At 38.4% G+C, this 13,709-nt stretch overlaps 7 non-coding genes across 7 annotated transcripts; all 7 read right to left on the bottom strand.

Annotated features, from left to right (window-relative positions):
• Nucleotides 1-3,044: 3,044 nt before the first annotated feature.
• Nucleotides 3,045-3,116, bottom strand: Trnaq-uug (transfer RNA glutamine (anticodon UUG)). The gene has a single exon. It is a non-coding gene; the product is annotated as a tRNA-Gln (tRNA).
• Nucleotides 3,117-7,850: 4,734 nt separating this feature from the next.
• On the bottom strand, nt 7,851-7,923 carry Trnak-cuu (transfer RNA lysine (anticodon CUU)). Its single transcript has one exon. It is a non-coding gene; the product is annotated as a tRNA-Lys (tRNA).
• Nucleotides 7,924-9,226: 1,303 nt separating this feature from the next.
• Nucleotides 9,227-9,298, bottom strand: Trnaq-cug (transfer RNA glutamine (anticodon CUG)). The gene has a single exon. It is a non-coding gene; the product is annotated as a tRNA-Gln (tRNA).
• Nucleotides 9,299-10,458: 1,160 nt separating this feature from the next.
• On the bottom strand, nt 10,459-10,531 carry Trnak-cuu (transfer RNA lysine (anticodon CUU)). The gene has a single exon. It is a non-coding gene; the product is annotated as a tRNA-Lys (tRNA).
• A 683-nt stretch (nt 10,532-11,214) lies between these two features.
• Trnaq-uug (transfer RNA glutamine (anticodon UUG)) lies at nt 11,215-11,286 on the bottom strand. Its single transcript has one exon. It is a non-coding gene; the product is annotated as a tRNA-Gln (tRNA).
• Nucleotides 11,287-11,871: 585 nt separating this feature from the next.
• Trnaq-cug (transfer RNA glutamine (anticodon CUG)) lies at nt 11,872-11,943 on the bottom strand. Its single transcript has one exon. It is a non-coding gene; the product is annotated as a tRNA-Gln (tRNA).
• Nucleotides 11,944-13,082: 1,139 nt separating this feature from the next.
• On the bottom strand, nt 13,083-13,155 carry Trnak-cuu (transfer RNA lysine (anticodon CUU)). Its single transcript has one exon. It is a non-coding gene; the product is annotated as a tRNA-Lys (tRNA).
• Nucleotides 13,156-13,709: the final 554 nt, after the last annotated feature.

Below are 13,709 nucleotides of genomic sequence, written 5' to 3'. Positions count from 1 at the left end.
GGTTAGGGACTGTAATCATGCAAACAACTGTCATCAGTGTGGGCCTAACAACGATAGGAAACACTATTTTCTTCTGCATGATTTTTATGTGACGTCACGTGATTCTCTGGATTCGATCAGCAAAGATGATGCTGGTGCCAGAGTTCCTGTGCGTAATGTTAAGATTGGAAATGTTAAAGCAGCTTTTAACCGCGTTTCTGCTGCTCGTGTTTTGAATCCAATGACTGGCAAATCGAAGTTGGTGTATTGTCAGCATGATCCTGGTTTGCAGTTGACGTTTGTTTCGAGTGATTTGGTGTGTGAACTTGATCTTAAACCGTACGATAAAGCGTCGTTTAAAATGGATACCCTGGCTGGTCAGAAAGCTACTTGTGCTGACCTTGTTAAACTCAACATCCAGTCGTTAGAGACAGATGAACTGTTTTGTGATATAACTTCGGTGGTTAACCCAGCTTGGGCTGACGATGTTAAAACTTTACCACATAAGCAGGATTTAAGTGGTTTTCGTCATTTTCATGACGTGAATATGTTTCATTTGAATGATTGTAGTACTGTAGATGTACTGATTGGCAACGATAACGCTTATTTGATGTGGGCCAAAAAAGAGCGTGTTGGTGAAAATCGTAGTGAACCGCATGCTTTACTCACTCCTCTCGGCTGGTTGGCTTGTGGTGGTAAGTCACCCTTAGATGAAAGCGTTGCTAACGTGTGCAGAGTGCAGACGTCTTCAGAGTCGGATGTCATCTCTGGCTTTCAGCGTAAAATTGAGTCTCGTGATATGGAAATAGCAGACCTGAATAAAGTCATTCAGGATTTGACTTTGCAAAATGAAACCTGTGAATTGTCTCGCAATGATAATTTGGCTAGAGAACTTGTTAGAACCGAATATTGAGTTGAAAGATGGTCGATTTGAGATACCTGTTCCGTTGAAGGAAGATATTGATCTACCTAACAACTTTGTGTTGGCGTCAGATAGAGCTGCTGCTTTAAGAAAGAAAGTTTTAAAACAACCTGAACTTCGTGATTTCCTTACTGACACCATGAAAGATCTTAAATCAAATGGCTATATTGAGCGTGCTGATGAAGCAGGAAATGTCAAGGGATTTGAATGGTAATTACCATACTTTGTGACGTCACAATTAAAAAAGCGTATTGTTTACGATGGCAAGTCTGAATTTCGAGGAACTTGTGTTAATGATGTAATGTTTTCGGGTCCTGACTTGTTAAACCCTCTGGTAGATGTCTTGGCTAGATTTCGGCTTAGTAGATTTGGTTTCGTGGGTTATATGACCAAGTACTTTTTTCACATTTTGGACTCTTCAATACGTAAGCCCAATTTTATTGAACTGCTTACGTACACAGGCAGTGCCGTTCAGATCGTGAACGAACGCCCTTTGGTACCTTTGAGTGACGACCCTAGGGATTTTACTGTCATCACCCCTGCCTCACTTTTGACCCCATACTTAGACCCATACTGTGCTGTTGGGCAACCACATGATCGTGACCAATTAAGAAGGGATTATCGGTTCAATTTGTCACTTTCTCATCAGTTTTGGAGTAAATGGATCGATTTTTACTTGCCAGGTCTTCAGGGCCGGAAAAAATGGCTAAAAATGGCCGAGAATTTGGAGCCTGGTCAACTTGTAGTGGTGGGTTCTCTTCAAGACATTGGTAAACGTGGGAAGTATCAACTTGGGAGGGTGCATGAGGTAGTTCCACAAATTAGGAAAGGGAAGCCTGTAGTTCGTAGAGCCAAAATTGCCGTCTGCAACTATGATGAGAGTACGGGGAAAGTGAAAGTAGACTACGTGTTGAGGGATATTTCGTGCCTCGCCCCCGTAAAGAACACCTAAGTGTTAGGGTTTGAGCCTGGTTTTGTCTGCGGTGGCCGACACTTGTCTGAGCCCAAAACACAAAACAGTCGGTTATTATCGCAACCATTGTATATAGCGTCATTTTAGCATGTACCTATGGTACCAATTTCATGTATCGTCGTGTATTATTCGTATTGTTGTTCATTCTTTGCATGCCCTTTGTATTTACGTATTAACTTAAACGTGAGTGATTCAAACAATTTGTGTATCGTGTGTTTTTATTCATTGGCTCACAATTGTCGTCAATTCTTTTTTAGTTATGCCATGTCAGACTGTCATAACTAGGGGCCGCTATGTTCCAGCCAATTGTTCACCAAATCAAACGTCATATAAAAACCGTTATGGTCTACTTAACCTAGCTGGCATCTTACGTCATGGAAATTGCTAGAAAATGTCCAAATATTGCACCATCGTTCGTAAGACCTGATGAAATATTGTATCAGCCGCTTTGAACACGGGTTTGAATTGCGTGACAATGTCTTTCATTATTGCGTCACAGTTACTGTGTACGTGCATTTGAGATATCGCAAATTATTCTAGTCATTCGTAAAATTGTTTGTTGGAAGTCAGTCGCAAGTTTAACTGTTTGCTTGCTGCTTGCTAGCTGGACAAATTTTCCGTCTTTTATCTAAGTAGTTTGTTCTGTAGTGACAGTTTTTGAGAGGTGTACGGCGTTGCATCTCGATTTCGATAGCCGCGGGCTAATTTTACAGAAATACAAGTATGAATAGACGTTTCAAAGGAGTGTTTCTTGTTCGGTCATTACATTCAGACGAACGGATTCGGGAATCTTATGTTACAATTTTCCCACAAAGAGATTATGGTTTACCGCTGTGACCACTGGTTCATATCGACGGTCTGGCCAAGTTCCTGATCGAGCAGCAGGTCTTGGCGCTACACAGCTGTAGGCTTCAAGCAGTCCACCAACTCAAGCCTCCAAGTAGGCTAGCTGGATCACAAAAGCATGCCACAACGTCCGGCGATAGACAAGAAGCAAAAATGCAGTTTTCTAGATTTATCTAAACGCTCCGCCCACTTTGTGACGCCAATTTATCCAATTTCAACATTGTCTTCTTTATTTTCTTTAATTTGTGGTATGCCTCATACTTTTTGTTAGTAAAACGATATTTAAAAAAAATATATAAATTTAAAAAATGAGTCTTAGGCAATAGGTCTCACCGAGATTTGAACTCGGATCGCAGGATTCAAAGTCCTGAGTGCTAACCGTTACACCATGAGACCGACGTGTCTAAATATTGGGACACATCAAAAAATTGCTTTCGATCGCTTGGTTTATCACTTCATTTGCAATAAAGTTGAAATACAATAGATTTTGAGTAATCCAGCAGACATGAGTTTAAAGTAGGTCGGAGACTGCAACCATAGGCTTTATTTTTATATTTCTGGCGCCGAAACCGCCCAATGGGCATATCCTGCTACGACAAGCGCTTCCGCTTGGTAGTCGAGCTTCACACTAAACAGAGAGTCGCGTTTTTTTTCTTTCTTCTTGTGAGTGTGGTATCACGATGACTTTGTAGATGAGAGAACCAAACATTGGCTGCTCTTTAGTAGCCTCTCAGTGAAGTTTGAGATAAGTCAACATTCTGTAGGTGTAAGAAATTAGTCCTCGCCACCAGGAGCTCAAACCAAAAAAAAAGAAAACGTTATTGAAATTTTAAAGAACATAATATAGAATGTGAAAAATAAAAGCTTTGTTTAGGTAACGATCCACCAATTTGAAATTTAAATCCAAATGCTTTTGATGCAAGACAATGTTTCGACTTGCCTTTCGTTACTACCCAAAAAATCAGTTGTTTTATAAAATGTCAACAAAGAAACAAGGTCTCACCGAGATTTGAACTTGGATCGCAGGATTCAGAGTCCTCAGTGCTAACCGTTACACCATGAGACCGTCGGGATATACCAGCAAGCTTGGATTTTAGTCGGAAACAAACGTGCAATGAAAATTAAGTAGGCAATAGGGTAGCAACTTAAACATGACAATTACATGCAAGACACCACTAATCAATCAGAATATATTATGTTTAAGTGACTATTGTCCAATTGTGACCCTTCTAGCATTCAGCAAGAGAGTTGATCCTACTTTGAACTTGGTTTGTATTTACAGAAAAAAAAAGTTATGACAGGGGTGGGAATCAATTCCACGTCATCGAAATGTATTCTCTAACCTTAACCGACTAGACCACGCTGGCTACTGCAGAAAGTTCACTGGTTTTACTTTGTATCAGAAATTTTTGTGTATTTTCTCTCTTGCATAACTTCTGACTTATACGATTGATACGTTATTCTGATTGATACGCTAATCCTGTAACTATTGACTGGTGGAATCAGTGGCTCCGAGAGGGGAGGGAAGTCGGGCCAGTTTCCCCCCTAGCAAAACATTGTAAAGGAAAAACGAGTAGTTTTTTGTTTTTTCACTTTTGAGGGGGCCCATTTTTAGTACTAAAGTAAAGATGTAGCCTACCAACTAAATAATCAACAAATTCTTAAATGAAGTGCGTAGTTCCAAGTATTTCTCAATCATTGTAAATGTCACTCTCGATGCTTCTCATCAAGAACAAATCATTTTCGTGTTAAGGTAGGCGATGTTGAACAGCTTCAAGACGTAAAATCTGAAGCTGAAATGATTTCTGTATCACTGAACGGTTTCGATTGTATTGATAGTTTCAACTTGAAAACTGGTTCTGTTTTAGCTAAGCGGGAACTATTTTTGCTTGACAACTGAACCTTAACTTCAAAATCTGCGTTGGCCAGGCAATAGGAAGTTGTTGTTTGTTTGTTTGTTTGTTCGTTTTGTCATGTTGTATTCAACATAAGTTATCTGGGAAAGTTAAAGGTATCAGTCCAAGCACGATTAAAGAAAGCAAATCCTGTATATTTTTTGTTTATGGATCATCATCAGTCATCATCAGTCATCATCTCCGCCTGCAGCAGATTGTGCATCAACATGAGTTATTTGCTTCCAAGAGTGGCGATTTTGAGCCAGCTCGACCAGTGTCGCCAAGTTGAGTCCGGTCCATGATTGGATGTTGCCTTGCCATCGTTTTAGTTGTCTGCCACGTTTTCTTTTTTCTTCTACTTTTCCTTCTGTGCAAACTTTGCTGATTCCGAATTGTGATCTTTTAGTATGGCCGAACAGTTTTAAAACTTTTGATTTTATTAACTTATTGCTGGAATTGGATGTAATTTTGTCATAGTTAAAAGATCTTCTGTTTTCATGTGGTCAAGTAGCCTTTTGGTGGTCATGCTTCTCATGATGTGATTTTGGAAGGTAATGAGTTTTTTGTTTATGGATGTTGTTGCTTAGGCTAAATCTAGTTGGAATTCATAATGTTGCCTACAGACAGAGTTGTTCAAATGTCTTATCATTTTTGGAGTAATTGATTATTATCTGTAACTTGTAAGCTAGTGCCATCTTTAAAGTTATAGCCCAGTCAGAGGAAAAATTCTGAAAAATCTAAAGAAAGCTGTCCTATCATCTTCCAAAGAAAATTGACTTCGAGAGGGTAATCAAGGCGTGGTGCAGTCAAACCCAGTGCTTTACAATAGGCTACCCTTTTGCAATTGAAGCTCTAAAGACGTTTCTTAAATGCATCAAGTTGGAACCAACAAGAGCGTGATCGGAAGCTGAGTCAATGCTAAAGTAGCCTACAACTAGCAGTTTTAAATTTGTGACTGCTTTGCATTATGTGGATTACGGTCCTAAACAAGATTCACTGATGAATTTAATAAAATTAAAGGAAGATGTAATCTAAGTAGGCCTAAGAGAAAGCTGAGAAGAGTAGGCTAGGCTACTACTCGCAAGCTAAAGTTGCAGTGGCAATTATAAATTTAAAAGAAAATGATTTTCTTTTCCTGAGGACAGAACGCTTTTATCACTCCACTTAACTAGCTGAATCATTCGAAGGAAATGTATTCTACCTACCGTACATTGCAAAGGGGATTCGATAGTAATTGTTGGAATTGACAAATGTATCAACAAACTCAAACATATCGTCGATCAGTTTGAAGTTCCATGAAAATTTCATCGTATGTCTGTTGTGCAGTTGCGGGCATGTGGGATAAATTCAAACCATTTGTAGGCTACACAACGATGACATTTTTCAAGACATTTTAGATGAGGTGGTACTTTTGACAGAAAGCCACACAGCAAACTTCAGCTGCAAACCAGAACAAACCACCCCATAATCAATACAAGGAATCATTGATTGCACTTTCGAAAGGTTTTCCAAATAGTTTTGTTATGATTTTTTTTGTGTTCCGGTAGCTACCTCCAGCGGTTGCGCTTTGAGAACGTGGTTTTAGCAATTACTGAAATTTGTAAAGAATTGTTTGCGCTATGACTCAAAACCGATTGAAAAGCTTAACTATACATGTTGTGCATCAATTCAGACGTTGCAAAATTTTATCATTTGATGCTGTGATCCGTAACTTTGCATTGCAAAAAGTCCAGACAGGGTTGAATCAAATCAGGGATGTCCAAAGTCCGGCCCGCGGGCCAACTCTGGCCCACGAGACGTTTTTGTATGGCCCGCGCCTGTTGTTGTACAATGTGTTATTTTTGGCCTGCAAACACACAAAAATCATATAAATTCAACTTGCAGTTTTCAGAAAAATTATTGTGGCTGTTGGCCCGCGAACACTTATTATCAAATCTGGCTCGCGTGGAAAAAAGTTTGGATACTCCTGAAATAAATGCATGGTTGAACTATTTTCGTTGCGTTGCTATTGTGTGTTTACAAAGCTTTCTAGACAAAATAGTTTGCTTCAATGGCATTTTTGCTGCAAGTGAAATCCAGTGATTATTGATGATTTTTACATTGAACGAAGTTCTTTTCATGCTGCGGAAAGTAGGCTAATTTTAGCTTAACACGAACGTGCAACGCAATATTTGCAAAAAAATATTATGGGGCCCATTTTTCGTATTGTTTCCCGACCAGTGCTGATTTCTCTCGGAGGCCCTGGGTGGAATGATTGATTTGTCTTACCAAACATGTTTATGTTTAAGTGCTTACCGCGCCATAGGGATTGCAAGTCATTTCTCTGGGCTAACATTTCAGTGCTTCTAAAAAAAAGTTTGTTTCGAACAGCTTTCGTTTCACTTCCACAGACAGAAAAAGATGATAAAAAATTGGTTACGTTTGTGTTGACAAGGCTACGACACGCTGCTTATCCACAGGCTCTGTCCCAGCTACTGAGCAACGTTGACCATCGTTGGAGGAACTTCAACATGAGAAGTTCTGGTTCATATCGACGGTCTGGCCAAGTTCCTGATCGAGCAGCAGGTCTTGGCGCTGCACAGCTGTAGGCTTCAAGCAGTCCACCAACTCAAGCCTCCAAGTAGACTAGCTGGATTACAAAAGCATGCCACAACATCCAGCGATAGACAAGAAGCAAAAATGCAGTTTTCTAGATTTATCTAAACGCTCCGCCCACTTTGTGACGCCAATTTATCCAATTTTACTATTTCAAGAAATTTTACATAACTATACAACAAAGCCTGAAATTTATTTCAATGTAAACCTTTAGATTTTAAAAAATCTCCAAAAATTGTAAAAAAGCTGATATAAACAAGCAATTAATTAAAAAGGGGTTTGACACATTTAACCTTAAATAAACGTAAAGTTTGTAAGGGATCCACGTAAAGCAGATACTTATGCGTCGAAAATTTAAGAAAAAAATAGGTAGAATACCTTAACATATTAACGTCCAGAAACGTCCAGCTGGGCCAGAAAAACTTTGAAAACTATTTATGCTGTAGTTGATCTAACATGGAAGTTTAACAAATAAATTCTTGTTTCTCTTTGAATTGACCTGTACTCTACTAAGTGGACGTTAATATGTTAAGGTATTCTACTTATTTTTTTCTTAAACAAGCAAGCTTGACTTTCAGTTGGTAACAATGGTGCAATGATACGAGAATGAGCTGGTGCTTCACTTGACGATAAAAGTATTCGCCCAACGTGGGGCTAGAACCCACGACCGTTGGATTAAGAGTCCAACGCTCTACCGACTGAGCTAGCCGGGTACAATTAAACACTCAATATAATCGTTAATCATACATGTTCATTATCATCATCATCTTCATGAAGACAATCATCATGTGCTATCTCGACATCTACGATTGTATTGTTTTATTGCTTCCACAAATCTCGATCTTCTGCTCTCATCTTAGTTTTTCCAATATAATCGACCAGTTAAGCAATTGCTTATTTGAATATCATTATTATGATCATTATAGCCTACGTGGTCATGATCTTTTCACATTACAAACTTCTTTACATTATTGCCTTGAACATGATAAATTTTCACTGCCACATGTTGATCTGCTTTTCATAAGATGACAGTATGTTTAGCTTCAAATGGATTCGTAACCTAGGAATTTCCCTAATACGTCTTTACATTTGACCAAATCTTTGTTTTACTGCATCAATGAATCTTTTATTTTATGTAACCTATCGGACACCCAAGATATTTAGCTTAGATATGTCTATATTGACATGGCGAAATCGTTCTTCTCATTTGAATTTCATCCTTCTTCAAATCTTGTGTCTTTCTACATTGTTTTCTTTATTTTCTTTAATTTGTGGTATGCCTCATACTTTTTAGTAATGAAACAATATTTCAATAAATATTTGAATTAAAAAAAAACGTGTTTTAAGCAATAGGTCTCACCGATATTTGAACTCGGATCGCAGGATTCAAACTCCTGAGTGCTAACCGTAACACCATGAAACCGACATGTCTATAAGTAGGCACACCAAACAATTACTTTCGATCGCTTGGTTGCTCACTTCATTTTCAAAAAAGTTGAAATGCAATAGATTTCGAGTAATCCAGCGAACATGAGTTTAAAGTAGGTCAGAGACTGCAACCATAGGCTTTATTTTTATATTTGTGGCACCGAAACCGTCCAATGGGCATATCCTGCTACGACAAGCGCTTCCACTTGGTAGTCGGGCTTCACACTAAACAGGGAGTCGCGTTTTTTTTTTCTTCTTGTGAGTGTGGTATCACGATGACTTTGTAGATGAGAGAACCAAACATTGGCTGCTCTTTAGTAGCTTCTCAGTGAAGTTTGAGATAAGTCAACATTATGTAGGTGTAAGAAATTAGTCCTCGCCACCAGGAGCTCAAACCAAAAAAGGAAAATGTTATTGAAATTTTAAAGAACATAATATACAATGTGAAAAATAAAAGCTTTGTTTAGGTAACGATCCACCAACTTGACATTTAAATCGAAATGTTTTTAATGCAAGACAATGTTACTACTCGCCTTTCGTTACTATAAAAAAAAAGTTGTCGTTACATCAAATGTCAACAAACAAACAAGGTCTCACCGAAATTTGAACTCGGATCGCAGGATTCAGAGTCCTGAGTGCTAACCGTTACACCATGAGACCGTCAGGATATAAGACATATATAAGACAGGATATAAGATATCAGGGTATACAAGCAAGCTTGGATTTTAGTCAGAAACAAACGTGCAATGAAAATTGAGTGGGCCATAAGGTAGCCACTTAAACATGACAATTCCATGTAAGACACCACTAATCAATCAGAATATATTATGTTTAAGTGACTATTGTCCAGTTGTGACCCTTCTAGCATTCAGCAAGAGAGTTGATCCTACTTTGAACTTGGTTTGTATTTACAGTAGAAAAAAGTTATGACAGGTGTGGGAATCAAATCCACGTCATCGAATTGTATTCCCTAACCTTAACCGACTAGACCACGCTGGCTATTGCGGAAAGTTCACTGGTTTTACTTTGTATCAGAAATTTTTGTGTATTTTCTCTCTTCCATAACTTCTGATTTATACGATTGATACGTTATTCGAATTGATACGCTATTCCTGTAACTTTTGAATGGTGGAATGATTGATTTGTCTTACCAAACATGTTTATGTTTAAGTGCTTACCGGTCCATAAGGATTGTAAGTCATTTCATTGGGCTAACATTTCAGTACTTCCAAAAAAACGTTTGTTTCGAACTGCTCTCGTTTCACTTCCACATACGGAAAAAAATGATAAAAAAATTGGTTACGTTTGTGTTGACAAGGCTACGACACGCTGCTTATCCACAGGCTCTGTCCCAGCTACTGAGCAACGTTGAAGATCTTAGCATCGTTGGAGGAATGTCAACATGAGAAGTTTCGTTTCATATCGACGGTCTGGCCAAGTTCCTGATCGAGCAGCAGGTCTTGGCGCCGCAGAACTGCAGGCTTCAAGCCGTCCACCAACTCAAGCCACCAAGTAGCTGGATTACAAAAGCATGCCACAACGTCCATCGATAGACAAGAAGCAAAAATGAATTGTTCTAGTTTTATCTAAACGCCCCGCCCACTTTATGACGCCAGTTTATCCAATTTTACTATTTCAAGAAATTTTACATAACTATACAACAAAGCCTGAAATTCATTTCAATGTAAACCTTTAGATTTTCAAAAATCTCCAAAAATTGTAAAAAAGCTGTTATAAACAAGCAAGCTTGACTTTTAGTTGGTAACAATGGTGCAATGATACGAGATTGAGCTGGTGCTTCACTTGACGATAAAAGTATTCGCCCAACGTGGGGCTCGAACCCACGACCGTTGGATTAAGAGTCCAACGCTCTACCGACTGAGCTAGCCGGGCACAATTAAACACTCAATATAATCGTTATTCATACATGTTCATTGTCATCATCATCTTCATGAAGACAATCATCATGTGCTATCTCAACATCTACGTTTGTAATGTTTAATTCAGGGATACCTAGACACTAAGTCCAATATCCCTAGTTTAATTGCTTCCACAAATCTCAAACCTCTGCACTGTGTTCTCTTCTTGGTTCTTCTAATATAATCGACCAGTTAAGCAATTGCTTATTTGAATATCATTATTATTATCATTATACGTAGTCATGATCTTTTCACATTACTAACTTCTTTACGTTATTGCCTTGAGCATGATAAACATTCACTGCCACATGTCGATCTGCTTTTCATAAGATGACAGTATGTTTAGCTTCAAATGGATTCGTAGCCTAGGATTTTTCTTAAAACGTCTTTACATTTGACCAAATCTTTGTTTTACTGCATCGATGAATCTTCTATTTTATGTAACCTATCAGACACCTGACATATTTTAGATTAAATAGGTCTATTGACATGACGAAATCGTTCTTCTTTTTCAAACTCCATCCTTCTTCAAATCTTGTGTCTTTCAACATTGAGATCTCACCCATTTTCTTCAATTTGTAGTATGCCTCATACTTTTTGGTAATGAAACAATATTTCAAAAAAGGTTTGAATTTAAAAAAGCGTGTTTTAAACAATAGGTCTCACCGAGATTTGAACTCGGAGCGCAGAATTCAAACTCCTGAGTGCTAACCGTTACACCATGAGACCGACGTGTCTATATATTAGGACACATCAAAAAATTGCTTTCGATCGCTTGGTTTATCCCTTCATTTGTAATAAAGTTGAAATACAATAGATTTCGAGTAATCCAGCAGACATGAATTTAAAGTAGGTCGGAGACTGCAACCATAGGCTTTATTTTTATATTTCTGGCGCCGAAACCGCCCAATGGGCATATCCTGCTACGACAAGCGCTTCCACATGGTAGTCGGGCTTCACACTAAACAGGGAGTCGCGTTTTTTTCTTCTTGTGAGTGTGGTATCACGGTGATTTGATAGATGAAAGAACCAAACATTGGCTGCTCTTTAGTAACCTCTCAGTGAAGTTTGAGATAAGCCAACATTCTGTAAGTGTAAGAACTTAGTCCTCGCGACCAGAAGCTCAAACCCCAAAAAATTGAAATTTTAAAGAACATAATATAGAATGTGAAAAACAAAAGCTTTGATTAGGTAACGATCAACCAATTTGAAATTTAAATCCAAATGCTTTTGATGCAAGACAATGTTTCGACTTGCCTTTCGTTACTACCCAAAAAATCAGTCGTTTTATAAAATGTCAACAAAGAAACAATAAGGTCTCACCGAGATTTGAACTCGGATCGCAGGATTCAGAGTCCTGAGTGCTAACCGTTACACCATGAGACCGTCGGGATATACCAGCAAGCTTGGATTTTAGTCGGAAACAAACGTGCAATGAAAATTGAGTGGGCTATAGGGTAGCCACTTATACATGACAATTCCATGTAAGACACCACTAATCAATCAGAATATATTATGTTTAAGTGACTATTGTCCAATTGTGACCCTTCTAGCATTCAGCAAGAGAGTTGATCCTACTTTGAACTTGGTTTGTATTTTACAGAAGAAAAAAGTTATGACAGGGGTGGGAATCAAATCCACGTCATCGAAATGTAGGCCTATTCCCTAACATTAACTGACTAGATCACGCTGTCTACTGCGGAAAGTTCACTGGTTTTACTTTGTATCAGAAATTTTTGTGTATTTTTTCTCTTCCATAACTTCTGATTTATACGATTGATAGGTTATTCGAATTGATACGCTATTCCTGTAACTTTTGAATGGTGTAATGATTGATTTGTCTTACCAAACATGTTTATGTTTAAGTTCTTACCGGGCCATAGGGATTGTAGGCTAAGTCATTTCACTAGGCTAACATTTCAGTGCTTCTAAAAAACGTTTGTTTCGAACAGCTCTCGTTTCACTTCCACAGACGAAAAAAGATGATAAAAAAATTGGTTACGTTTGTGTTGACAAGGCTACGACACGCTGCTTATCCACAGGCTCTGTCCCAGCTAATGAGCAACGTTCAAGATCTTAGCATCGTTGGAGGAATTTTAACATGAGAAGTTTCGTTTCATATCGACGGTCTGGCCAAGTTCCTGATCGAGCAGCAGGTCTTGGCGCCGCAGAACTGCAGGCTTCAAGCCGTCCCACCAACTCAAGCCTCCAAGTAGGCTAGCTGGATTACAAAAGCATGCCACAACGTCCATCGATAGACAAGAAGCAAAAATGCATTGTTCTAGTTTTATCTAAACGCTCCGCCAACTTTATGACGCCAATTTATCCAATTTTACTATTTCAAGAAATTTTACATAACTATAGAACAAAGCCTGAAATTCATTTCAATGTAAACCTTCAGATTTTAAAAAATCTCCAAAAATTGTAAAAAAGCTGTTATAAACAAGCAAGCTTGACTTTTAGTTGGTAACAATGATGCAATGATACGAGAATGAGCTGGTGCTTTACTTGACGATAAAAGTATTCGCCCAACGTGGGGCTCGAACCCACGACCGTTGGATTAAGAGTCCAACGCTCTACCGACTGAGCTAGCCGGGCACAATTAAACACTCAATATAATCGTTAATCATACATGTTCATTATCATCATCATCTTCATGAAGACAATCATCATGTGCTATCTCAACATCTACGTTTGTAATGTTTAATTGCTTCCACAGATTTCGATCTTCCGCTTTCTTCTTGGTTCTTCCAATATAATCGACCTGTTAAGCAATTGCTTATTTGAATATCATTATTATTATCATTACACGTAGTCATGATTGTTAAACATTACAATATTCTTTACGTTATTGCCTTGAACATGATAAACATTCACTGCCACATGTTGATCTGCTTTTCATAAGATGACAGTATGTTTAGCTTCAAATGGATTCGTAGCCTAGGATTTTCCTTAAAACGTCTTTACATTTGAACAAATCTTTGTTTTACTGCATCAATGAATCTTCTATTTGATGTAACCTATCACACACCTGACATATTTTAGATTAGATAGGTTTATTGCAGTGGGTCCCAACCTGGAGGTAAATTACCCCGGGGGGTAATTTGCCTGTTTTTGGGGGGTAACGAGACCCGATTTAGAAACAGTGAAGC

Source organism: Aplidium turbinatum, chromosome 9 (genome assembly GCF_918807975.1).
Source record: "Aplidium turbinatum chromosome 9, kaAplTurb1.1, whole genome shotgun sequence".
NCBI classification, from domain to species: Eukaryota; Metazoa; Chordata; class Ascidiacea; order Aplousobranchia; family Polyclinidae; genus Aplidium; species Aplidium turbinatum.
This window is presented reverse-complemented; position numbering and strand designations above follow the sequence as displayed.